The sequence below is a fragment of the Bos javanicus genome, chromosome 1 (genome assembly GCF_032452875.1).
Source record: "Bos javanicus breed banteng chromosome 1, ARS-OSU_banteng_1.0, whole genome shotgun sequence".
Taxonomy (NCBI): Eukaryota; Metazoa; Chordata; class Mammalia; order Artiodactyla; family Bovidae; genus Bos; species Bos javanicus.
In genome coordinates this window covers 82682339-82710112 of record NC_083868.1, presented here as the reverse complement: position 1 = coordinate 82710112, position 27774 = coordinate 82682339, and the positions used below count along the sequence as shown (strand labels likewise).

At 48.8% G+C, this 27774-nt stretch overlaps 1 long non-coding RNA gene across 1 annotated transcript in view; it reads left to right on the top strand.

Moving 5' to 3' along the window:
• The window catches only part of LOC133245988 (uncharacterized), a 32756-nt gene extending 9897 nt beyond the window's left edge, over positions 1-22859 (top strand). Inside the window, exons 2-4 of the long non-coding RNA XR_009735836.1 lie at positions 17476-17623; positions 20383-20436; positions 20713-22859. This is a non-coding gene — a long non-coding RNA (uncharacterized LOC133245988). The remainder of the gene's footprint in view (positions 1-17475; positions 17624-20382; positions 20437-20712) is intronic.
• Positions 22860-27774: the final 4915 nt, after the last annotated feature.

Below are 27774 nucleotides of genomic sequence, written 5' to 3'. Positions count from 1 at the left end.
AGGCCAGAAGAAATGAGGAGGGGGTCTCTGTACCACAGAAGAAAAGTCCTGCAGATGAGTCTGCCTCGATAGGAGGAACGGACCTCCATCTGGGAACAGGCAGCCTTATAGGACTGTCCAGGAAGGCAGTAACTACCCTGGCTTCACTCTCTCCTGTGTTACAGTTGCTCCTGGTGCTTCCCGTTGGGCCCCGGAGTTTACTTATGGAATCCATACAGGGCAGCCTCTGGGGCACAGAGCAGGATGCAGAGTAAATCAGGAGGGGCCAGCAGGTCTTATCCAGAATACTGGGTTAGGGAAGGGTAGGTGTAGAAAAGCATGTAGATGGGGGAACTGTGTTCTTTATGGCTGTAGTGTGGAGTAAACTGGGCTGAGAGCTGTCCATCATGAAAACCTTGCATATCTTCCTGAGGAATTTGAAAATTTATCCTAAAGGCAGGAGGAGCACTGAAGGATTTTAGGCAGGAAGTGACAAGTTTAGATTTGTGTCTGTAAACCCTTCTAGCCCTGGCATGCAGCTGACCTGGAAGTACCATTTCAGATTAGAGATGGTGAGGGCTGAATCAAGACAACAGCCATGGAGAGAGGAAGATGTGGATGGATTTGAGGAATTTTTAAGAAGTAGACTCAAGATGTGATCAGCAATTGGATAGGAAAGTGTCAAGGCCTCAGTTTTTGGCTCGAAGCTCTGGCACGAGAGGGAACTTCATGGGAGCAGGTTGGCTGTCCAGCTGTCACCTCTTGGGCTTTGCTTACTGGATTCAGAAGACTTAGATTGGCCCTCATTAGCAGGACTGTGAGCTTTCAAGGGGGGGCTTTGGAGGGGCTTTTTAGACATGCAGCAGGTTGGCCCCACCTTGGCTATTCCGTGAGCAAATCAAGCTGGAGAGCACGAGACGGCATCTTCTGCTGCCTGCCTGGGATCCCCTGAGCCAGGACCTGCTCCCCTCCAACCCTTGCCCCTTTCCATATGGAGACAGGATGTGTTTTCTTTTAAAGTGCTTCACTGCAGGGGCAAATGAGGCCCAGCTGAGGGGGGAGAGCCAGCAATGAGGCAGAGCATGGGCTCCACAAGCTGGGGCGAGCCCTGGGTTCCTGTCATCCCCCGTTTCCTTCCTCGCTTTTCTGAAGGCCCTGGTCCCCGTAGGCTCATATTTCATCACTCGGCAACTCTGAGGAACCTGCTATCCAGTAACAGGGCCCATTCCTCAGAGTTCTCTGCCCAGAAACCTGGAATAATTTTCTTTTGTTTTAGAGGGAAATGCTGAGGTAGTTCTTTCAAGTCCTAAGAACTTGGGTCGTCATGGCAACATGTAAGGGTGGGGTGGGTGAGGTGGGGGGCTTCTTAGCAGCATTTCGTTTCAAATGCCAGATTAAAGGAAAAGCTTCTTTGGAGTTTGCCTCATTAAGACATAGCTGGGTGCAGGCTGGCTGGCTGATTTTCTGGTTCATCATTTTACACGTTACATTTTGCCTACATTTTCTCACCTGATGGACAGTCTTCTGGGACTTCTCCCTGAGAATTTTGGCTCACGCACCTCTCCGAAAATTTCAGCTCATTTCTGGCAAGAGAGTTGGTGGGAGTGTTTTCTTTGTTCTGTCTGGGGCCTTGTCCTGTAAGCCCCTTACTCACAATAGGACTGCCACTTTAAAGGAAAAAAAAAAAAGATACTGTGCTTATTGAGGTCTTGTTCAGTCTGTGGAAGGAAGGATGTTCACTGAGCAGCCATTTCGCTCCACACTACACTTTTGGTCCAGGACCCTTCTCCCATTTGACCTGAACCAAGGATCAGGGGAGTCCAGTGCTGACTCTGGCTCTGGGGGATGCCTTCCACCTGCTCTCTGGGGGAATCTCAGAGAAAATAAAGGTGGTAATGTTTAACCCAGAAGCCGAACTCAAGTATTTTCCCCCCTAAACTGAACCATAAATCCTGGCTTGACATGAATTCAGAATTCTTCAGCTGGCACTGGCCTCCACACTCCACCCTAGTCCAAACCTTCTTTCCCAGCAGGGGAACTTGGACCCACAAATGATACTCAGTCACCTTACAATCACCCAGGTGTCAACTAAAATATTTCCCACACTCAGTCACTGCGTCTTGGCATTTATTCCTTTAGTGTGACACCTGGATTCACCTAGTTGCTAACGTTCTTATTAATAAGAGCCCACACATATTGACCGGTACTGAGAGCCAAGATTTCTATGCATCACCTAATTTAACAGTCACCCAAAACCCTGTGAGGCAGGTACCATGCTTCTCATCTTACAGAGGAGAGAACTGAAGACCCAAAAAAGGCTAACTTGTCCAGAGCCAAGGAGCTGGTCAGAGGCAGAGCCAGGTCTGTCTGATGCTCTTTCTGCCAGGATGGTCCGAAGGCTTTCATTCCCTCTCCTAGACCCTGGCAAGCACTCTCACACAGGCTCCATACCTCATTTCTCAAAAGTAGCTGCTGAACGATCTTCCTAAAGCTCCCTTGTTATTGCTTCCCCTGGTATGCTCCGTTCAGGAGGCGTGGAGACCACAACTGCCTTGGTGTCTATAGGCCTTAACCCACAGAAGGTACACAATTAGCGCTTATTTACTTAACTGAGTCAATGAAAAAGATCTCTTTCCGCCACCAGCCCCTCCCTTGTTCTCTCTTTTTGGGTCCCTCCAAGCCAGAGCCACTACTGGCCTCCACCATCAGACATGACTTACCTGCTCCTGAGCCAGTCCAGGCAGGTAGAATCCAGAGTTTTCACATGTGTTTACAGGATATATACCTGTGGAGTATCTGTAGCTCTGGCTGCTTCTGCTTCTGCAGGGAAAAAGTATTAATATTTCTGCTGCAGTAGATCCAAGATCTGGGGGAAAGTCCTGGGCTCCCAAATGCCCCCTGGGTCCCTTCCTCCCTCTGCTCCCTCACATATCAGCCTCGTCTATAGAGTAACTATTAACTAAGCACCTATTGGGTTGGACACTCTGCATACATTATCTCACTGAACTGTCACAGCAACCTCAAAGCAGATAGTGGTGTGGGCATTTTACAGATGAGGAAATGAGACTTGAAGGGACTAAGTCACTTGCTAAAGGTCTCAGACTGGCACCAGTAGACGAGGGATTTGAGCAGGGACTTATCTGTGGTTGGAGCCTTTGTGATTTTGTCTTCCCTGCCCTTCCTCAAAGGGGCCAGGCTCTGCTGTGTCCTACCCATCAAACCTCAAAATTCCTTCTCACTTTCTGGAACCTGACAATCTCAGAGGCTAATAATCATAGTAAGAACAGATACACTTCTGTAAACATCTGTGTATGCCAGAAGGTCCACAAATGGCCTTATTTAATCTTCACCTAAGAAGTAGACGGTGATTATCTCTGCCTTATAGATAAGAAAACTGAGCGATTAAGTGTCACCTCCAACATCTGATAACTACTGAGGGGAGGAAGCTAGGATTCAAACCAGGTGTGTCAGAGTCCAGAGTTCATTTTCCTGACTACTCTTTCTACAGCCCTCTGTCTGGGAATGAGGCCTTGACAGTCCTCTACTCCCCTGCTGCACCCCACTTCTAGCTGAGGTCCAGCCACCCAGAACCTGGTCACTACTACCTTTTGGCTTCTGGACTCCTGCTGTTCCGCCCCACCTGCTGTATGGACCAGCTTTCCGGGTTGACCTGAATAGAACTCTGCTCTCCTGTTCCATTGGTTGCTGTGTTTAGCATGTCTGGCCACCCTGGCAGCTAAGTCAGTGCTTTGCTCAAGCTCCCGCCACAGCTCAACACCCCCCCACCCCTTTGCCTGTGCATGGAGGTCCCTGTGTGATTCCTACCACCCGCCACCGCCCTGTGAGCTTGACAGGCTACGGTACCCTGCTGTTACAGCTAGGCGGCTGTCTAAGGAGGCCACAGAGCTCCCCTGCTGCTCTCCACCAGTGATGAGCTCTTTGTGGCCCTGGGACCCCCACCCTCTGGGGCCAGTCCCTGTGCTTGGCCTCCGTGGCCCCGTGGCTGAGGCTTCCTGCCGGCTGCCTTCTTCCACTGACCTGCTGAGTGGCTCTGCCCTGTTCTGCGGTTTGCTGGCTGCCTGAGTCTATCTGCACTGACTCCCACCCCTTGTCTTCTGTCCCTGAGGAGTGCCTGCTCTGAAGCCTCTGCGTGTCCCTGCAAGCCCCAGGTCCTGCCCTGCAACCTTGCCCTGTCACCCCTCACCCCACTCCATGGGACATTATCCAGCCTTTTTTCCCCCACATATCCTGACTTGGACTCTGCTCCACTTTGAGCAGAATCAATCACTCAACTAAGAATAAAAGGCGGGGTGCATGTGCAAGACTTAGTGGAGGTACTGAGATGCCCCAGCTGCCCCCGCTCCCCAGGCCCACTGTTCCACGCCTGCACCCTTTGTGCCTGGTTGTACTCTTCTACTTGATTCCTCCTAAGACGGCAGGCCCCCGCCTCTCACCCGACCTCACTGAAGGCCCCCCCAGGCTCTGAAGCCAACTCTGAGGACTGTAAGCCAGGGCTTTCCCATGTTCTTTGCACACAAAGAAAAGGCAAACCGGGGTAAATGGAGTGATGGCTGGCAGCCAGGGAGGAGCCTGCCAGGAGGTCCAGACACCCCAGGCTTGGCCCCAAGCGCTAAAAGGATGGATGAGTCTCTGCTCACCTGGAACCCATTCTACCGAGAGCAGCTCTCCTCTGAGCCTTGGCAATAAACAGTAATAGCTCCCTTTTATCAAACGATTAAAACATACCAAGTGGTGTGTTAGGCATTTAGATACATCTCGTCTGGTTCTCTAAGGCAGGTAATAATTATCCCCATTTTACAGATGAGGACCTAAAGCTCAGAGGCATTCAACGGCTGCCCAGGGCCTCTGCCTCTCTGAGCTTCTATTAGGCTTAAAAAGTCAGCCTGTGATGAACCCTCCCACATCCATGGTTTCCTCCTTACGTGCCCATCTTGCAATGAAGCGGGAGCTCTTTGAGAGCAGAGCTGGGTCTGGTTTCTGTCTGCGTCCCACCCTGCCTGGAACACTGTGGAAGCTGCCTTTTCTCCAAGTCCTTCTAGGAAGCCCCAGGATTCTTTGGCCCAGCTCTTGCTGTGATTCTGAAGGAATAAACTCAAACTCAAGTGCCCTCCTCAAGGAAGGCCAGACCCCTTATCTGGGAAGAGGGGCTGAGCTGCTGCCAAGTGGCTTGGTGACTGTGGCTGTACATGGTAAAGTATTTCCAGGACAAACGCTGTAGGAATCCATATCTCTTTGCTCCTCCTCAGCAGGGCATCTGCTCACACTAATGTCCCTGGTCGTGGCCTGGAGAATCTGTCCCACTTCAGACATGGAGAAATCTCAGGTGTCTCTTTAAAGGTGATCCCATCTTTTATGGATGTGAGGGCTTCCCTTGTGTCTCAGCTGGTAAAGAATCTGCCTGCAATGTGGGAGACCTGGGTTCATCCCTGGGTTGGGAAGATCCCCTGGAGAAGGGAAAGGCTACCCATTCCAGTATTCTGGCCTAGAGAATTCCATGGACTGTATTGTCCGTGGGGTCACAAAGAGTCAGACACAACTGAGCAACTTTTACTCACTCACTCACCCATCTTTATACCCAGCTCTTCATGGCGACCCCTGGCAATCCTTGAGAGAGGAGAGGCAGGGAATTGAGCAGTGGGTCCTATTTCCACACTCTTGCCTGCATTCTATCCTGTTAAATAACAGAGAGTGTTGGGTCAGTGTGACCCCAGAAATTGCTGAGCTGGTCCAATCTCTCCATTTATAAATAGTGAAGCCAAGGCCCAAAGAGATGAGTGTTGCCTGCAAGATCACACACCAGAAACACCCTGACCCTTCATTCAGTGCTCTTCCCATGGGATACGTTGTTTCAGCATCAATTCAGTACCCAAGGTTCTGCCACTGAGTTCCAGGTCCTGGAAGTCACTGACTTTCCTCCGTTGCTTCTTGGTTTAGAGGACTTTGTCTCACCTGTGGAGAGAGGGGATGGGCAGGTAAAACCACCAAAGGACAAAAACCACAGGCAACCCCCCAGGCCCTTGCTGGCCCCTGCAGCTTCACAAAATGGCTGGACCACTTGTGCTGTCTGTTGCCCACGCTCCCTCTGTTCCCACGGTGTGGGAGGGCTGCCTCTATTTTGAGGACTGTGGTGGTTATGGGTCCATTAGTGGCACAGACTTTCTTGCAAGGCAAGGTCTGTGCTCTTTGGCCAAACAAGGGCTCATCCTCAGCCTGGCAGGACCAGGAGGGTTAACTGGGAGCTGCCCTCACCATCCTCCTTGTCTCCCTTTCTTCCAGAGGGAAGGCGCGAGCTCTCTGCCATCTACATATTTTCAGCTGAGTTATATTTTGCATAAAGTAAACTTAGCAAACAGAGAACACAGTGAGAATATATTTGGCTTTGAAGCGTCAGTGTTCTGACAGGCATTTCCTATTAGCTATCTCTGAGCCGACCAGCCCGGCTGGGTTTTGCTTAAGTGGCATAATTCTCCTGCAGTGGAGACAGCTCATTCATTAGTCATTCCAAAAGCCAAATACAAAATACCCTTCTCTAAGCCAACTCCACCAACCAGCCCCGCAGCCCGCAGCCCAGGCGGAACAGTGAAACTGTGGAGCTTATGGGCCGGCAGAGGTCAGTCCAGGAACCACCTTTCTGAGGACCTTGGCGGAAGGCTTTGGCTTGAGCCCTTCGTACTCTCTGGAACAGGAATGACACATCTTCCTCTGGTTGGCAGAGGCCTGGGGAGCTGTTTGGAGGATGGGCTCTACCCCATTTCACTACTGAGTCACTCGCAACAGCTAGAAGACCCAATCGAATATGTTGTTTGGTTTATGGTTTTTTAGGTCCTAGAAGCTAAAGGTACTTGTTCTAAGAGGAAGCAAAGAAATGTGTCCTTTCCTGCTTGGGTCTCTCTGCTGAACTCAGCCCTTCCTTGATTGGCATCCTGCATGTTTATCTCTTTTAATCCCTGTGCAGTGAGGGCCAACATCCCCATTTTACAGATAAGGAAACTGGAGCTCAGAGAAGTGACTTGCCAAAGGTCACACAGCCAGGGTTTGAGACTGTCAGGCTCCAAAATTCATCTTCTGTCCTCTGTTAGGAAGCATTCTTCAGGATGATTATTTGATTTTAAAAATGAAGATCTTGATACATATGGTGGTGAGGATCTCTTTTTTTCAACTTTGGAAGACCTGAGAATGCCCCTTAGTCCAGGCAGGGTGGGCTGAAAAACCAGCCAGGAGGAGGCAGGGAAGGCATGCTGTTCTGAGAAGAAGGCTGAAAACACCTGGACTGGAAGCTGGTGGTGGTGGCGGTTCTGATGGGGGTGGAGTCTTACTTGAGGGGGGCCAGGAGCTGGGGCCAGACGAGGGACAGGGAAGGAGTTGTTACAGTTCCACCACCCAGCTGGGGGTTCCACACGTGCCCCACTGCATGGGCCGTCTGACAAACCCAGACCAAGCAGAATGCCATGTGGTAAAGACTCCACTAACACCCAGTAATGAGGGGAACACCAGAGAAGCACTGAGAAAGTTCCTGTGCAGAGGCCATGAGCTGGCGGTTGTGACCACAGCTGGCGGTCGGTGTCAGACTCCCCAGAGGGCCTAATTAGCGCTCCAGGTGGATGAACACGCTCACAGGTGCCCAGACCCATAGGGAGGTGGGGGTGGGGTGGGGTGGGGGAGACGGGCCAAATATATATTCTACTTCTGATTTGTACGTATGCATATATGCGTGGGGGCTTCCCAGATGGTAGTGTAAAGAACCTGCCTGCCAACGCAGGAGACGTAAGACATGCGGGTTCAGTCCCTGGGTCGGGAAGATTCCCTGGAGAAGGGTTTGGCAACCCACTCCAGTATTCATGCCTGGAGAATCCCCATGGACAGGGGAACCTGGCGCACTACAGTCCACAGGTCCATACTTGCAAAGAGTCAGACACAACTGAAGCCACTTAGTATGCATATATGAATGTATAAAAGCTAGCAATGAAAACCTCAGAGTCCTTTCAAAGCATACCTCCAAAGCTTGAACTCCACACTGGTGCCCTCCTTAGCCTGGCATTAGACCTTCCTCATTGCTGGCCTCAACTCACCTGTGTGGCATTGTCTCCCAGCATCCCCTCCATCTCTCCACTCTCTGTTTCAAACTATTTGTTGTCTCCAAACACATAAAATACTTCCTCTACAGCGTTTCTGCTTGCTGTTTTCTCTGCATGCATTTTATCTCTCCCATTCATAGCTAGCCTCACCTAGCCAACTCCTACTCACCCTTCAAAACCCTGCTAAAATGTATCAGAAAGCCTCCATCTCCCCAGGATATTTTTTTTTTTTTTTACTGTGTTCCTGACCCTTTTTCTTTAACTCTGGTAAATTATTGATTCTAGTACACTGTGGGGGACCCTATCCTATTTTATCTCTGGATTTCCAGGACTCCGTGGAGAACTGACATATAGAAAATGCTCAGTCAGTTGATAAAGCAGCACATCCTGAATGGCTGATGATTTGAAAATGTGCCACAGAAACGCGGTGCCTCAGACCTGAAAGAAAACACAATTGATCTACGCAAGCCACTTCTCTGATGTGGTCCCACCTCATCTATATCCTCAGCCTGATGTAGTGTACATACCACCTAATCTAGTAACTGGCACATATTAAATGCTCTATGAATGGGGGCTGACATTGTTGCAGTTGTTTCTCAGGACTCAAAATGGACCCAGAAGAGTTCATAGAAAGAACGCTGAATCTGGAGGCAGGGCTGCAGTTCTGTGTCTAAGACTCTAAATTGTTGTTCAGTCGCTAAGTCATGTCCGACTCTTTACAACCCCATGGACTGCAGCACGCCAGGCTTCCCTGTCCTACACTATCTCCTGGAGTTTGCTCAAACTCACATCCACTGAGTTGGTGATGCCATCCAACCATCTCATCCTCTGCCGCCCCCTTCTCCTCCTGTCCTCAATCTTCCCAGCCTCAGGGTCTTTTCCAGCAAGTCAGCTCTTTGCATCAGGTGAACAGTATGAAAAGACTCCAGATAACTTTGAATAAGTCACTTCAGCCTCACTAGACCTCAGTCTCCTCATCTAGAGTGACAGATATGGCCATAGTCCTATAGTTGGGCCCCTTCCAGCTCAAATGTAAACAAGCCCAAACAAAACCAAAGCAAACATCACCGGTAGATCTTAGGAAATCCAGCTCTGATCTTTCTGGTGTGACCTTTGATCAGAAACCAGGGAACCAACCCCAACCTAAATGGCTCTTTTGGGGGTGTGTTCTTGTCCCAGGCAGGACCAGTCCTCAGGGAGGCAGAAACTCCTTGCCAAACTGGCGGCCAGTCATACCCACTTCACCATCCCAGGGAAGGAGGGAGAGAGTCTGTCATGGACCTTTTGGCAAAATCCTTCTTCCTCCCCAAACACCAGCTATGATTAGCTGTGTCCTCACCACGAAACTGCAGGGGTGTGTGCGGGTGAGTCACAGATGTTCAGATCACATTTATAGAGTGCTTGCAAGGCTGGGCGGCGGCGGGGTGGGGGGTGGGGTGGTGGTGGCGGTGCTTCGTGGCTGTCAGAAGCACCCAAGCTCCCTTTCCTTAGCTCTAGCTGTTGTTGAAACCTTAGGACCCAAATACTTGGGGTTACAGAGTTTAAGAACCATCCTCTGATGCTACCCAGTTTCCAGGCAGTTCCTTATGCCAGGCCTCTGCCATTCAGAGCAGGCCCCCTGGAGGTGGATGGGGACTTGCCCCCCACACCATCATCCCTACCTCACCCTCTGCCATCTCCCCCACCCAGCAGGACTGCCACAGGGACAGACCCAGGCCTGAACCCCTTTCTCCCTGATCCCTGCCATCCCTGGTCCCTGTCATCCTCCGAAGGGACTGGGAGATCTCTTGAGGAGTGGTTGATCTGAAACTCGGAATCTCCCAGCCCCAACCCCCCGCCCCATACCCTAGGCTTACTCTGTGGCTGCTGATGTGAAGCAGGGCTATGGCCACTGGTGCAGGAGTCCCAGCCCTTCTGAGCTGGGTGCTCTGTTCCCAAATGCCCCCCTCATGCCTCCATCCCATCTGGTGACAGAGGACCCTGAGCTGCCAGTATGAGCTGAGAAAGAGGTGGAGGCCTCGCAGGCGGAGGAATCCTGGCAGGCGGGCAAGTTGCAACAAGTGGACCAGGGCTGCAGCGTGCAGACCATGAATCACCTGGGTCCTCACTGCTTACTGGACAGAGCTGGAATAATGACAATAATAATAGAGATCCAGGGTGCTGCTATTAACGCCCACCTTTCCTCCCAAGGGTGGTATCTCTCCTCCATCCATCTGACAACCCTCGGGGGTGGGGGGGGAGGGAGTTGCTGAGGGCAGAGATTTTGTTGCCCTGTCTTAAATAGGGGGGAAACTAAGGCCAAAGTTATTCTCTGCTGAACCTGGATAGTCCTGAGAAAAGTGCCAGTGTCGTCCTGAGGTCAGGAGAGTCACACAGCCCCACAGTTTCTGGCCCTCCTCACTGGCAAGCTCTAGGCTCAGGTTTTTGTTTTCTAGCTCTCACAGTCTTTCCTCTAATCTTTACTTACAACAGACTTAGGGCTAGGGATGATTATTATCCCCATTTCACAGCTGAGGAAACTGAACTTCAGAGAGGTTAGGTAACTTTTCCATGGTCACACAGCAAAGGAGTGGCAGAACCAGGATTTGAAGCTGCTGGATTGTGCCTTCGCAGCCTCCTGTGCCATCCACAGTCAAGAATCCCAGCATCTCCAAGGCTGGCTTCCAAGTCTCTCCTGGCCTTTCTCCATTGTCTTCCCCTCTCGGATTCACGCTATCTCAAGATTAGGGCTCTTCTCAGAGTTCCCTGGAGGACAGCTTTCATTTTCATCTCTGAGCGGCCGTGGAAAAGTAGAGACTCAACACTTTAATTCTGGGGTCTTAGTAATTATCTTGTATCTACCACCCACTCAACTCTACCCACCAGTTATTATAATAACAACAATAATAATTTAGGGAGGCAATGATGATGATCACAGCATTCACTGATTCCCCACATTGGAGGCTGGACAGAGATAGATACAGTCTCACCCTTTTAAAAATTTCACGATGGTTCTGGATTTGGAAGTCAGGAACATTATATTCTAGTCTTGGTTCTGGCAAGGGTCTCAGACCGCATATGGCTGAGTGAGCCCCTAAATCCCTCTGTGCCTTTATTTTCCCCTCAGTAAAATGGGAATAACAGTCTTGCAAGGTGAAGTGCTTTAAGCTTCTTGAGAGAACTTGGTAATAGGACCATTTTTTTCTTTTAAGCATCACCACCCCATATTTACCATTTAAAAAAGACCCAGGAGCCTGATGCCTCAGTGATGCATTCATTGTCTTCATGCCCCAATCTCCCACTGCTCTGGCTGCCCAGCCCTTGGGGGAGGGTGCTGGGTCGGGGCTGGGGCAGAGGCTGATCTCTGCGTTGCAGTGGGAGTCTTCCTTTTCCAATTCTTATCCTCAATAGCTGCCTCTGCCAAGGCCCTGGAGCTAGAAAAAGCGAGGCTATTGCCTGAGCGCAATAAATGCTTTTATTAGCCCTTTTATTAATGATGGTCGGTATTTGTTGAGAAGCTGGGACAATAGTTATTCCAGTAAAAGGATATTAAGCTCCCGCAGACAGGCCGTGTATATCTAACAAGCTCTGGCCCCCTCCCTCCCCCAACGCGGCTTTATTAGGATGCAGCACACCCCTGGCCTCCTAGCAACTCCAAGAAGAGAGAGGAGGGGTGGGGGAGGAAAGGATAAGCTGGTGTCATTAAACACACAGCCCTTTTCAGAGGTTACGGTAAACCAATCACAGGAAGCTTTTGCTTCCCTCTTGAGAGCTGGGGAGCCTGTGTGATTTTTGCCTTTTTTTTTTTTTGCTGCCTCTGGTTCTTGGCTATTTTACAGCCAGAGCTGCTAGTGACGAGTTGGTAAAGGAGGAGGACATCCTTGAACCATTTGTTAAATTTGAGACCATTCTCATTCTTTATTTTCAGCCATTTTACATTATTTTTAATTTAACAAACACATTTTTAATGCTTACTGTATGTGGCAGTGTTCTGAGTGCTTCTCAAATATTTATTTAATCCTCATAACATCCCTATGAAGCAGGTACTATTATTATTTCTATTTCATAGATGAGGAAATTGAGGCTCAGAGACATGAAGCGACTTGCCCAAGGTCACATAGCTAGTAAGTAACAGAACCAAGTTTGAACCTATACAGTTGTCTCCACTGTACTCCATCTGAAATTGAAATTGAATGTGAAAAGAACTGGAAAGTATTTCTGAAATTCAGCAGCTTTATCACTTTACCAAAAGGAATTAGATATCTTCATATAAGTAATATATAGTAAATTATAGTAACAACCCTGAAATTCAGAATATCTGTGAGTTGAAAGCATCCTTAAAGATCATTTTATCTGATCCTCTGATGAACACAAGAATTCTCTCTGCAACATCCCTCATGTGTGATCCTCCAGTTTTTGCCTGAATTTCTCCAATGACAGGGAACTCATTACCTCATCACGCAGATTATTCTAGCTTGGCACACTTTTCACTGTTACAAAAGAAAGTTCTTCCTCAGGCCAGACTGAAATTTAGCTCCCTGTTACTTATTCTCATGTAGCTAACTTTATCTTCTAAAACTGGAAAAGAAAAAAAAAAAGTTTCCAGTTTGTATAGGAGATCAGTCTTAAATCACTTAAAAACAACTTTCATGCCCCCTTAAATCTTTTTCCTCTTTGGGGTTAAACTTCCTTAGTTCTTTTATGATTCTCATTTGTTATAATTTCCAGACTCTCTGTCTTCCTGTTTCCACCCCTCAGATGTTGTCAGTGTTCATCCCAGAGCGGTGTCAGAAGGAAGCACAACACATCAGGTGTGGTCCAGGAGTGCTGAGAGCAGGATCACTTCCTGCTCTCCTTTTATGAACTCTGCCCTCCAGTGATGCAGCCTAAACTCACCTTAGGTGCTCTGAGCGTCACATTATACCCTTGACTCACATTGAACTTTGACTTCCCAGGTGGCTTAGTGGTAAAGAATCCACCTGCCAATGAAGGAGAGGCAGGAGACTCTGGTTTGATCCCTAGTTCAGGAAGATCCCCTGAAGGAGGAAATGGCAACCCACCCTCTCCAGTATCATTGCCTGGGATATGCCATAGACAGAGGAGCCTGGTGGGGTACAGTCCACGGGGTTGCAGGGTCACCCATGACTGAGCATGCACGAATATTGAACTTGCAACCAATGTGTGGCTCTTCTAGCTCCCTCTTCCAAATGCTGAAATTACACTGCTGTGCTGGGTTTTTGTTTTGTTTTGTTTTGAGCCCAAGGGTAGTAAATTTCATCTTGTTAAATTCAGTTCCTTGTCCAATCTATCAAGGTAAACTTGGAACCTTACTCTTTTACCCTATTTAATAGTGATTTTGTATCATCTGAAATTTTGATAAATGTGCTATCTGTGTTCCCATACAAGTTGTCATCAATTATTTTTTTAAGCTGAATAGGAAAATTTCCTAGACTAGGTTTGTGGAGGAAGATGAGGTAAAGCTAGAGTGGTTCCAAAAAGACATTTTCTTTTTGGATTGACAGCAGTTCCTGGTGGTGTGCACTTTCTGGGAATGTGAGTGTCTGGGTAACTGAGTAAAGACTCATCCAGCAGCATCACTTCTGCGTCAGAGCTTGTGACCCATGACGAGGCAGGAAGGCAAATATTGATAACTTGGTTCATAGATCTGATTGCTTCCTATATACTCTCTGCTGACAAGAACTGAGAGTTGAAAGGGAGGATGTTATGAAATAGAAGCAAGGCTCACTGTGAGGAGACAAACAGGACTCCCAGACCAGCTGATTGCTGTAAGCATTGAGATCTCCAGAAGTGAAAAAGAAGACATTCTTGGAGCGAAGACAGAGCTAACAACAACAACAAAAAAAGAGCTTTGGCACACTGCATGGAGTTTGAATAAATTTTTCTCAGCTTGAACAGCCTTTCTCCTCTGTCATTCCTCAGAGGTCACACCTAAAAGCCAAAAGAATCAGACTGAGGCCACCTCATTGGGGTTCACAGCAGGGAGGGTCTCTGTTTATGCCAGAGGTGTTGGAAATCAATTTAATGTCAAAGTCCTCCTCCCCAGCCCACTCACACCATGCACCACAGGGGTGTATTTTTAACTGTCTTTCTAATATTCACTCAAATTGTTCTTCTCCTTGCCCATTTTGTAACAGTCTTTTTATTCTCTAGTTCCCACCTCTTCTCCACAGGCTCCACCCTGACCCCCTCAGGAGCCTGGTGGGCTGTGGTGTCCCAGGCACCTGAGTTGGATCCAGCTGTGGGGCTGGAGGTCGGTTTTGGTGCCTGGGGGTAATTATTGGTGCCTGAGACTTATGGGATTTCTAAGACAGTCACTGAAAGAGATCAGCCCTGGGATTTCTTTGGAAGGAATGATGCTAAAACTGAAACTCCAGTACTTTGGCCACCTCATGCTAAGAGTTGACTCATTGGAAAAGACTCTGATGCTGGAAGGGATTGTGGGCAGGAGGAGAAGGGGACGACAGGAGATGAGATGGCTGGATGGCATCACTGACTCGATGGACGTGAGTCTGAGTGAACTCCAGGAGTTGGTGATGGACAGGGAGGCCTGGCGTGCTGCAATTCATGGGGTAACAAGGAGTCGAACACAACTGAGCGACTGAACTGAACCGAACTGAACTGAAGACAGTCACGGAGGAGAAATGGGACCAGGCTGCCAAGTCCACGTATGGCAAGCCAAGAAAGCCGGCCTGTGAGAGAGCCTGGAGCCAAGGGGGAACCAATGTCAGGGGCAGACAGAGCAGTAGGTGCTGAACTGATGAGCACGCAGGGTTTTTAATGTGTCACTGGTGGCCAAGGCAGAGGCATGCTTCTTGGGGCTAAGGGCCCAGCCTGGCAAAGAACATCCCCAGCTCCATGCCTCCCTACTCCATACTCCAGCTCTGATGCCCATCTCTTTCTTGCTCCCACAATGCACTGGGATGCTATTTTAGTTCATTCAGGCTGCTATAACAAAAACACCATAGACTGGGCAGCTTCAAAAGCAAACACTTATTTCTTATACTTCCAGAGGCTGGGAAGTCCAGGATCGAAGTGCCAACTGATTCAGTGTCTGGTGAGAGCCCATTTCCTAGATCACAGACCATCATTGTCTTACTGTGTCTACCTGACAGAAGGGGTGAGAGAGCTCTCTGGGGTCTCTTTATTTTCTTTATAATTTTTTGGCTGCACTGTGCCATGTGGCACGCAGGATCTTGATTCCCTGACCAGGAATTGATCCAAGGACTCTTAACCATTGGACCACCAAGGAAGTCCCTGGGGTCTCTTTTAGAAGGGCATGGATCCCATTCATGAGGGCTCCATCCTCGTGACTCAATCACCTCCCAAAGGCCCCACCTCCTGTTCAGTTCAGTCGCTCAGTCACGTCCGACTCTTTGAGACCCCATGAACTGAAGTACGCCAGGCCTCCCTGTCCATCACCAATTCCTGGAGTCCACCCAAACCCATGTCCATTGAGTCAGTGATGCCATCCAACCATCTCATCCTCTGTCGTCCCCTTCTCCTCATGCCCTCAATCTTTCCCAGCATCAGGGTCTTTTCAAATGAGTCAGCTCTTTGCATCAGGTGGCCAAAGTATTGGAGTTTCAGCTTCAACATCAGTTCCTCCAATGAACACCTAGGACTGATCTCCTTTAGGATGGACTGGTTGGATCTCCTTGCAGTCCAAGGGACTCTCTAGAGTCTTCTCCAACACCACAGTTCAAAAGCATCAATTCTTTGATGCTCAGCTTTCTTTATAGTCCAACTCTCGCATCCATACATGACTACTGGAAAAACCATAGCCTTGACTAGACGGACCTTTGTTGGCAAAGTAATGTCTCTGCTTTTTAATATGCTGTCTAGGTTGGTCATAACTTTCCTTCCAATGAGCAAGCATCTTTTAATTTCATGGCTACAATCACCATCTGCATGACACCACCACATCAGGGATGACACAAGCCTTCAGTCTGTAATCGACTTGAATTGTCCATCTACTGGACTTGATGCACGGGGCCCACTCTCAACTCAGGAGGTGCATCCCTTCCAATCAGAGGGCCTGTAATCAATGTAAGAGATGCTCCTGTTACCAGCTTCAGCTTGTTGGAGTCCCACTAAGTGGACCACTTCCACCTGGCCTCCCTGCTTGGCTAGGTTTCAGGGGGTTGGACACTCACCATTGGGCCCTGTGCCCAGTAAGATCTGAACTCAAAAAGGGGGGTGGCCACTCTCAAGAGGATGGAAACCACTTATCTGTACAGAGTCAACATTTCCATTAATTTAGTAATAGAACCCACCTGCCAATGCAGCAGATGCAAAAGATGCGAGTTCAATCCCTGTGTCAGGAAGATCCCCCAGAGGAGGAAATGACAACACACTCCAGTATTCTTGCCTGGGAAATCCCATGGACAGAGGAGCCTGGAAGACTACAGTCCAGGGGGTCGCAAAAGAGTTGGTTCAGTTAGCTTACTAAAAAATATGATTGTAAACAAAATCTGTTTTTTAGTCATATACCTTAGGGGAATACATAAACCAAACCAACCCCTACAGTTTGTCTGGATTGAGTATTTCACTTTACGATTTATCTTTAAGTCACACTGATCTAGTTAAAGGCCATAGGCATTATTATTATTTTCTGTTATTAGCCAAATTCTTGTTTGCTTGTGGTCTGATTCTTTCAGGTATAGGCTTGTGTTAATTTGTAGGGTTGAGTTATTTATGTCATATCACAGTCCAGTCTATCCATTTCCTATGTGTTTTCCTCTCAAGTTGATCACCAATTCAAAACGAATTAAAACCCTAACCTCAGAAGTGGGACAAAAGGAGTGAAAATGGGACTTGAGAGAACGGAAGGATCATCTCTTGGTATTTTGGCCCAGTTGTCCTAGACCCCAAAGGCAGACAGAAGCACTCAGCTCAGAGGGGAGGGAAATAGGAATATAACAAAGATAAAAACACCAACTCCACCCAAATGACTCAAATGAAGGCGCGTCTTGGAGTCTTTTTGTTTTCCTGAAACTTGAGGCCTGAACCTAGGAGAGCACTGTCCAGCTGCCTGTGCTCGAATGGGAGCTTCATAAATCTCCAAAAAGTGGCTGAGCCTTTCTCTTCTCTCTTTGGCTCTGTTTCCTTCTTTGCTGAGCGTCCTGATTTGTCAGAGTGAAGGGAATTGCATCAGTCAGTTTTGAATCAGACAAAACCAAACCAAATGGACAGCCTTCCTTGGAAATGAAAAAATACTGGTGGGAATTTTTTTTTTTCCACCACCCTGACTTACTAAGCAGCACTAAGTATATTAAAGAAGAGTGGACAGGATTTCAGATATATGAAGGGGAGCAGTAATTTGAACCCTGAGTTGGGTGGGGCTTGGGTAGGAAAGCAAAGGTATGGATTCAGCCTCATGATTCTCCGTCTCCCGCTGCAGGTGAGAAGAGGTGAAGAGAGAAGCAGTGCAGGTGTGAAGGTGTACATCTGCAGGAATGCCCCTGTACATGCCGCTACAAGGAGTAAACAGAAAAGAGTCCAGGAGAGGAAAAGAAAAGCTGAGTGAAGTTGAACAAGAAAATACTCAGGTCAATAATAGTGATCATAAGAACCATTAGGGGTAAGGGTGATAATAAGAACTATACGCTGTATTCATCCATTCAACATGCATTTGTTCACTGCTGCTCTGGGCATGGCACGTTCTAGGGTCTGAGGATACAGCAGTAAATGAAATTAAGCCACTCCTTTAGGAAGTTCTAGAGTAATACATGTCAGGCAGGTAATGTTCCTCATCTCATCTATTGACCCTATGAAGTGGTTACTATTATCCCATCCTACAAATGATAAAACTGAAGCACAAAGAAGCTTTTATAACTTGGCCAAGTCTCACAGCTAAGTCAAAATTTGACCTCAGGTCCCTCTGACTCCAGAGCTCCTAGACTGTGATATGCACCCTCCACTAGTGAATCCCCAGTGAAGCCCCACTGGCCCAGCCTCAGTGGTGAGAACTCATTGGACCGACCACTTTCCCTCCTTGAACTAGATTCTATCCATCCATGGCAAAGAGGGGATGGAGTCACTGATCTCTGAAGTCCCCTCCTGCTTATTTGGAAACATTCTATACTGATATCCTCCCTGCTCCCAAGAGCTTCTCGTGGAGATGGGAGGAGCTAAGTGGATGTTCAAAAAGAGATGACAGCCCAGAGTAATGTTTCCCACACTGGGTTCCAAGGATTTCTTTCCCGGGATTCTGAAGTTTTCTCTGAGAATTTGATGTTTGTGAAACAGATTCCTTGAGAGCCCTCAGTTCCAGAGAGGAGCAGTCCTGGAGTTGCCCTCTGACCAGCAGAGAAGGGAGAATGATGGGGTGGAAGGAAGAAGGGTCTGCTGGACCTCAGGAAACAGCCTGTCTGGGCAGTTACCTTTCTTCCTGGAGGTACAGGACTGGGGCAGTCCCAGCATAGCCCCTCCCCTTCCCCTGCCGCCTTCTTTAAATACCTGCAAGTCATGGGGGAGAGTGGCTCAAGACGGAGCGGTTATATGTATATTTAAAGCTGTTTCACAGCAGAAACCAACACAACATTATAAAGCAATCATCCTCCAATTAAAAAAAGACTCTCTCTCTAAAAAATACCAGCAAGTCCATATGCCCGCTGAAGCTGGGAGAGGTGAAAGGCAGTGGGGGAATGTGTGGGGAGTGCCCAAGGTGGTTCAGGGTGCACCCAGAACTTTGAGGGTCAGGCTAGAGCATTTGAGGGAGGAGGGACGTGCTGCCAAATGGTCATGGGTGCCCAAACAAGGCGGGACAGGTCCCAGATATTCCCCTTAACCCTGACTCACCTCACCTGGCTGGTTAACTGTTCTAATGTGGAAAGTGAGGCTAGAGTGTGAGCCCAGCTTGCCCACGAGCTAAATGCAGCCCAGGTCCCCCTGATAAGCTTAGTCAACTTATTAAATTACACAGGAAAAATAGAGATGGAATATTAATTCCACACACCTCTCTCCTCTGCCTGGGGAACCTGCCTTCTCTGGGTTTCACTTTTCAAAGCCTGAAATAGATATGGAGATTTTGTGCTTAATTAAAGGAGAAGGGTGCTCACTTCAAGCCTTTTCAAAATCATTTTGGTTCTGAGCTCAGTGGAGCCAGTGAAGACCCAGTCACCATCTGGCAGGAAAGGTGTTAACTTGGAGTCTCCGGTCAATTCTAGACATCAGATTCAGAAACAAAGAGAATTAATTTCGGAGTCCCCCTTGGCCGGCCCCTCCCAGCCAGTAAGCCGAGAGCCTCTGTATTGACTTGCTAGGTATTAAAAAGTTAAGTCTGCTAGGTCACCTGCAACGCAGAATGCCAGGTGCCAGAGCCTGCCCCACCGGGCAGGATTATCTTATCAGCCAGGCTGATAACACTCAGGAAAGCCTGGCCATAAGGAGCAAATATTTATAAGCCCAACACCTTTCAGTCCGTAACAGATTAGGCACAGGATGGCAGCAAGAGCAGGGGGCTGAGTTAGCAATCAGCTCTGGCCTTCGGAGCCGGGTTCCTGATCAGAACCTTCCTGTGCATGTTCGGCTCTCGAAGAAGGCATGTGAGTGCTGAACCGTGTAGGAGGCGCTTTCCCACCTATTCCCTCACCAGACCCTCATGACAGCCTGGTGAGAGAGTTATTGTGTTACTCCCATTTTACAGTAAGAGACTAAGGTACAGAGAGGTTCACTGATTCGCACTTTCACATTGCTAGCAAGTGGGACTTAAACTAGGTTTTCTGGTTCCAGAACTTGTTTGTTTTCTAAGCTGCAGCAGTGGCCTTGACTGCTTCTCACTTGGCCATGCTTTAAATTCACAGCTCCCCAAGGAGCCCCCTGTGCCCCTCGGTTCCCTGGTCACAAGCTCCTCTCACTTGGCAGATGAGGCCAACCAGAATCTGATAAAGAGGGAAAAGGAGATAGTGAACCCATGGGAACAGTCACTAAAATAGCCCTGGCCCCAAAACACACACATCCCTGTGGGCTCTCCGAGGGCTTGGAATTCATTCCTTTGGGTCTCCTGGTCTTTTCTGTTTATTCATTCTCCCTGGGAGAGGTGATTAAATGATTAGATGTAAATGAATTAGAATGAGAGGTCATCCGTGGTGTCAGAGGAGGTGTCACTGATTGGAGGGGTCACTGGTTCCCTCTGTGCTAGTGTGGAGGGAGGCTGGGGGGAACCTAGTGGAAGCCCCCTCCCTCTGGGTCTTGGGTTTCTTCTCCACCAAAGGAGACTAAATGATCTTAGACATCCTTACTTCCTGAACCTCAGAAAAATCTCTTGGGACGAGGAGCTCCATAACCCTTCTCTTTTCATCCTCAGCCAGGAGAGCAGGAGTATTCTGAGGAAACAACTTCTAAACTGACTGCAGAAGAGGTGAGTAGCTGGGGTCAGGAAGCAGCCCGTGCAGAGGCCTGGAGGTAAGTGCCAGCATGCGTGTCTGAGCAACTGTGGTCCCAAAGCTTAGGTTACAAGAGGTTGAGAAATAAGGCTCAGAGATAAGCAGGAGCCAGATTACAAAAAGTCTTGTAAGACCATGTTAAGGTGTGTGGGCTTTATCCTAAGAGCAATAGGGAGCCAGAAAGGAGTTAAAGCAAAGAAGTGGCGTGACAGTAGGTGTGTTTTAATACTTTCCCTCTGTTTGTTTCCAAGGCAAACCGTTCAATATCACAGTAATCCAAGTCTATGCCCCAACCAGTAATGCTGAAGAAACTGAAGTTGAACAGTTCTATGAAGACCTACAAGACCTTTTAGAACTAGCACCCAAAAAAGATGTCCTTTTCATTATAGGGGACTGGAATGCAAAAGTAGGAAGTCAAGAAACACCTGGAGTAACAGGCCAATTTGGCCTTGGAATACAGAACAAAGCAGGGCAAAGACTAATAGAGTTTTGCCAAGAAAATGCACTGGTCATAGCAAACACCCTCTTCCAACAACACAAGAGAAGACTCTACACATGGACATCACCAGATGGTCAACACCGAAATCAGATTGATTATATTCTTTGCAGCCAAAGATGGAGAAGCTCTATACAGTCAACAAAAACAAGACCAGGAGCTGACTGTGGCTCAGATCATGAACACCTTATTACCAAATTCAGACTTAAATTGGAGAAAGTAGGGAAAACCACTAGACCATTCAGGTATGACCTAAATCAAATCCCGTATGATTATACAGTAGAAGTGAGAAATAGATTTAAGGGCCTAGATCTGATAGATAGAGTGCCTGATGAACTATGGACGGAGGCTCGTCACATTGTACAGGAGACAGGTATCAAGGCCATCCCCATGGAAAAGAACTGCAAAAAAGCAAAATGGCTGTCTGGGGAGGCCTTACAAATAGCTGTGAAAAGAAGAGAAGCAAAAAGCAAAGGAGAAAAGGAAAGATATAAGCATCTGGATGCAGAGTTCCAAAGAATAGCAAGAAGAGATAAGAAAGCCTTCTTCAGTGATCAATGCAAAGAAGTAGAGGAAAACAACAGAATGGGAAAGACTAGAGATCTCTTCAAGAAAATTAGAGATACCAAGGGAACATTTCATGCAAAGATGGGCTCAATAAAGGATAGAAATGGTATGGACCTAACAGAAGCAGAAGATATTAAGAAGAGGTGGCAAGAATACACAGAAGAACTGTACAAAAAGATCTTCATGACCCAGATAATCACGATGGTGTGATCACTGACCTAGAGCCAGATATCCTGGAATGTGAAGTCAAGTGGGCCTTAGAAAGCATCACTACGAACAAAGCTAGTGGAGGTGATGGCATTCCAGTTGAGCTATTTCAAATCCTGAAAGATGATGCTGTGAAAGTGCTGCACTCAATATGCCAGCAAATTTGGAAAACTCAGCAGTGGCCACAGGACTGGAAAAGGTCAGTTTTCACTCCAATCCCAAAGAAAGGCAATGCCAAAGAATGCTCAAACTACCACACAATTGCACTCATCTCACACACCAGTAAAGTAATGCTCAAAATTCTCCAAGCCAGGCTTCAGCAATATGTGAACCATGAACTTCCTGATGTTCAAGCTGGTTTTAGAAAAGGCAGAGGAACCAGAGATCAAATTGCCAACATCCGCTTGATCATGGAAACAGCAAGAGAGTTCCAGAAAAACATCTATTTCTGCTTTATTGACTATGCCAAAGCCTTTGACTGTGTGGATCACAATAAACTGTGGAAAATTCTGAAAGAGATGGGAAATACCAGACCACCTGACCTGCCTCTTGAGAAATCTGTATGCAGGTCAGGAAGCAACAGTTAGAACTGGACATGGAACAAAGACTGGTTCCAAACAGGAAAAGGAGTACGTCAAGGCTGTATATTGTCAGATTATTTAACTTATATACAGAGTACATCATGAGAAATGTTGGGCTGGAAGAAACACAAGCTGGAATCAAGATTGCTGGGAGAAATATCAATCACCTCAGATATGCAGATGATACCACCCTTATGGCAGAAAGTGAAGAGGAACTAAAAAGCCTCTTGATGAAAGTGAAAGAGGAGAGTGAAAAAGTTGCCTTAAAGCTCAACATTCAGAAAACGAAGATCATGGCATCTGGTCCCATCACTTCATGGCAAATAGATGGGGAAACAGTGGAAACAGTGTCAGACTTTATTTTTTTGGGCTCCAAAATCACTGCAGATGGTGATCACAGCCATGAAATTAAAAGACGCTTACTCCTTGGAAGGAAAGTTATGACCAACCTAGATAGCATATTCAAAAGCAGAGACATTACTTTGCCAACAAAGGTTCGTCCAGTCAAGGCTATGGTTTTTCCTGTGGTCATGTATGGATGTGAGAGTTGGACTGTGAAGAAGGCTGAGCGCCGAAGAATTGATGCTTTTGAACTGTGGTGTTGGAGAAGACTCTTGAGAGTCCCTTGGACTGCAAGGAGATCCAACCAGTCCATTCTGAAGGAGATCAGCTCTGGTATTTCTTTGGAAGGAATGATGCTGAAACTGAAACTCCAGTACTTTGGCCACCTCATGTGAAGAGTTGACTCATTGGAAAAGACTCTGATGCTGGGAGGGATTGGGGGCAGGAGAAGAAGGGGACGACAGAGGATGAGATGGCTGGATGGCATCACTGACTTGATGGATGTGAGTCTGAGTGAACTCCAGGAGTTGGTGATGGACAGGGAGGCCTGGCATGCTGCAATTCATGGGGTCACAGAGAGTCGGACACGACTGAGAGACTGAACTGAACTGAACTAAACACATGTGGAGACTAGATTGGAGGGTGGGGAACAGAAGAAGGTGATGGGAAGAGGAAGGGCAGTGGGAGAGAGACCCCACCTGAACTTCTTTCTGCTTCCCAGCCCCTTCCTCTGACCTAGGTTGGCCTGGTTATGATACCTGTATTTGCAAGAGTAATACTACTGGGCTTCCCAGGTGGCTCAGACAGTAAAGAATCTGCCTGCAATGCGGGAGACCCCAGTTTGATTCCTGATTTGGGAGGATCCCCTGGAGAAGGGAATGGCAACCCACTCCAGTATTCTTGCCTGGAGAATCCCCTGGACAGAGGAGGCTGGTGAGTTACAGTCCATCGACTTGCAAGGAGTCAGACATGACTGAGTGATAAACACTTTCACTTTTTCACCATTTATAGTTGCTTCCTTTGTGCCAGGCACTGTGTGGGGTGCTGTCTGTGCTTTGTCTCATTTATGCCTCACAGTAACCCTACCAGGTAGGAATGCTTACCACCTGGAATTCATAGATGAGAAAACTTGGGTCAGAGAGGCCAGGTGTCTTGCCCTGGATCACACGGCTGGTAAGTTGCAGCAGCACTACACAGGCAGAGATGTGGCTCATTGTTTTTAACCATGGGTGTCCTGCCCCATGAGATACCACCCCCATGGTTAGCCTGCACTTTCAGGGCAGGATGGATCTCTGTTGGCCAGCTTCCTGCAGCAGAGGAGAATTGGAGCAGAGGTCGTAGTTAGCACAGATGTGATTTGCCGTGGGTCCCCTTTAAACAAGCTGTGTGGTGTATCTGGAGATGGTGTGAGGTCTTTGGAGCATTTGGGATCCCATGGCTGGTCCGCCTTTTGGGTCAGAGGAGAAACAGAGCCGGGCCTGGGGCAGGCTGTGATGCTGCAACCCTCTTCTCCATCCACCTCTCACATGAAGGAGCCTCTCAGAAGCCTTGGGGCTTCAGAAACCACTTCCCAATCCAGAGGGGAGCCAAGAAGTCACACTTCGCAGAAGCTAGAGAATGCAGAGGGAGAATGGCTATTACTTCTTTCCCATGCTGCCTTTTCTAGAGGGGAATAGGACCCCAGGTCTGGGTCAGGGAGCTCTGAAGGGCACCCCAAGGTGGTTAGCACAGGGGCAGTGCTCCCAAAGGCCAAGTAGAGTAGCAGGGTAGACTGACATCTCTGATTTGATTCCCCCAAAGTCACTGGAGACCCCCAGTGAAATTCACCCACTTCTATCCCATGATACAGAACAAAGAGGTTACTTTGCTGAGAGCCAGGAGTGCAGGCTTCTGTGCTGGGCCCTGCCACATCGGGCTGGGCAACCTTGGAAAGGTCCCTCTCCTACTCCTTTTCCCTCACCGGATGGGGTGAGCCCTAAATGCCCCCTCTCCCAGACTTGGAATCCAAGTCTCCAGGGTCTGGATGAGCCTGTGGTCCAAGCTGGCTGGCTTCACAGCCCTCTGCAGTCATGGGGGCCCATCCTCTCTCCCAGGGCCACCCTGGAGCCAGGCTAGAGGGCAGGCCAGTGGTTTTGCTCCTGCCCCACCCCCCCAATTCCCCACTTCCCCACTCCCCCACTGCCCCCTTACTCTAGGAGGACACCAGCCCTTTTGGGTTTGCTCTGTCAGTTGGATAGGGCTGGCTTGCACCTGCAGAAGGGCACTCTAATTTATTTTGCATCATTTTGCATTACCTGGCTCCTGGGCCTCCAGCTTGACATGCAGATTTATGTAAAAGAGACCCGACATGCAAATGAGCCAGGCCTGCCACTTGTTTTAGTAACAGGCAGGGCTGCATCACTGGCTCCTCTGGCCCAGCTGTTCTCCCCACGGCCCATGGATCTCTCAGGCCGAGGTCCGTCTCCCTGCTGCGCTGCCTCTGCTCTGCTCTGCTCAGAGCTCAGGCCAGCTGGGAAGTCAACTTGACAGCGAGGTTAGAAAGAAGAAAGCTCCAACCCTGCTTCCCCAAGGAGTTTCTGGCTGTGACCTGTTAGAAGACAGCGGAGAGATACAGACAAACACCCACAACCGACCAGAGAGAAAGAGGCCAGCTGAGAGAAAGGTGCACAGGGATTCAGAGGGGCCAGGAAACAGGGCTGCACGTAAAACAAGCATGAACCGAGGGACAGGCAGATGGACAAAGAGCAGGCAAAGCACAAAGTCAGAGATGGGGAGGAGCAAAAAAAAAAAAAAAGCCGGCAGAGACAAGAGACAGGAGAGATGGGGACACAGGAGGGGGTTGCTGACGGAGGGGGCGGACACCAAGAAAGGAACAGATTTCAGAGCTGCTGTGGAGGAAGAATAAGGATATAGCAACAGCCGGGCTGTAGGGAAGAAAAGTGAGGGAGGAGTTGGCGATGATGACAGCTTGACGTTGGGGAGTGGGGAAAAGGAGTCACAGGCGGAAGTGACGGGGGAGACCCGTGGTGAGAGACAGGGGAGCCACCCTGTGAGGAGTCCTGACAGCAACTTGGCTGCCACAGGCAGGAGCCATGCCACCACCTCGTAAACCGATTCCTATCTGCCTAGCTGTATGTGGGCTTCCATGCTAGCTCAGTAATCAAGAATCCACCTGCCAATGCAGGAGATGAGGGTTCCATCCCTGGGTTGGGAAGATCCCCTGGAGAAGGAGATGGCAACCCACTCCAGTATTCTTGCCTGGAGAATCCCATGGACAGAGGAGCCTGGCGGGTTACAGTCCATGCAGTCTCAAAGGAGTCAGACTAAACAACAACAGCTATTAATACATATATACCTACATATCTATAGAGCACACTTATAAAGCATACAGATATGCAGTGGGTAGAAGAAAACATTCTACAGCCACAAGGCTCTAGAGAGGGAGCTCGAGGGGTTGTCCAGTGTGGCAGTAGCCGCTGTGTGTCTGTCCTCACAGGACCTAGGGAGAATTCACCGCTGGTCACCCCAACCTTCTGGCTGGAGAGCAGCCAACAAGCTGGGTCCAGGCTGTTCCTTGCTCACCTGTCCCAGCCAGCTTCCCACTTCCTGTCCCCTGAATGCTCTCGATTTGAGCAAGAAAGTAAGCAAGCAAACAAATTAAAACACAAAAAGGGAACCTGTCATGCTCCCACAACCTCTTCTGTAGGGAAATTGACATTGTGGGAGGAGGGAGTGGGCAGAGGCCCTGGGTCGGTGGTCTTGGAACTCTGGCAGGGTGGGAATACTCCCTGGGCTTTTGGATAATCTCCACCTCTGCTCTCCGCCCCCACGAGAGCTCCAGGGAGGGGACAGAGGAGGCATTTCTTAAAACCTGAGGTGTCGACACTGAAGGTGTCCTCAGAACCCCTCCAGCCCAACTTCATCATTTCGTGGAAGAGGGCACTGTGGCCCAGAAAGTTCCAGCAGCCTGGTTAGTGTGTAGTCCCATAGTGTGGGGTTGGGCTAACGGACATTTTTTGTTAAACAACACTTGTTCCCTCCAGATGGTCCCCTTGGCACTAACTGACCTTGCCCTCTATGCCTCTGGGATTCCACTGACTTGCCCATGTCGGGCCTGGATACACACACAGCCCCTTGAAGTGTGGACTGTATTTTTGCTCTGAGACGGGTGAATTTGGTACATATTGTGAAACTTACGGGCACAGACACTTCTGTGCACTTTTCACCTGTGCTTCAGGAAGACCTAAGGCTCTCTGGGTCACCTTTACCATCTCGCCAGCTAGTACTTGCCAGTCCCCAGCAGATAAAGCCCGCAAATAGCCGAGTCCAATGAAAGTGTCATGTGAGCCGTGGAATTTTCACCTGGCAGAGATCTGCTCTAAGCTGGGGTCTCCAGACACCTGGGTCATCCCTGGAACCCCTCCTTGCCCCTCCTCCCATCTAGGAGTGCAGGTCAGCTCCTCAGACTCCCATCACTGCCTGGGTCTGACTCAGTCTGCTTGGTTCAGCCAGAGGTCATGTGGCTCCACTCCAGGCCCATCTTTTGGGTCACTTTGGCCAGCCTCATGTGTCACTTCCATGTTAACCTCTGATTCGGTGGTTTTTAACTTCTTGGAATGAGAGACCCTTTTGGGGACAGGATTAAGGCTATGAAGTCTCTTCCCTCATGCTACTGTTCATGTCCTTGAGACTTTGCATATTGATGTCAGGGAATTCATGGACTCTCTGAAGCCCTCAGTCCAAGACAGACAGACCCAAGGGTCCTGTTGGCAGGAAGGGCCTCCCCGGGGAGGCCCAAAGCCCCACATCATTTCAGAAGAAACTGAAGCCTTAACAAAGTGACATTTCAGGAGACTTCCCACAGAACGGCTTCTTTCTCTCTTTCCGTCTCAGGAATTCCTTTTCTAGGCAACGTTTTCTTCCTTGTTGAAAAGCCAGATCTAAGCTTTACCACTATACCCTAGCTTCATATCGGGCAAGCTGAAATGGCACATAACTCCCAGCTCAGTTCTCCTTCCCCTTGTACTCTCTCTCTGTGTCCCTGCCTCCGGCAGCCCCTCCCAGGCAGTGCGTGCCCCTGACCCCATTTTGCTTTGTCTCAAGCCAGGGCTCAGCTGAGC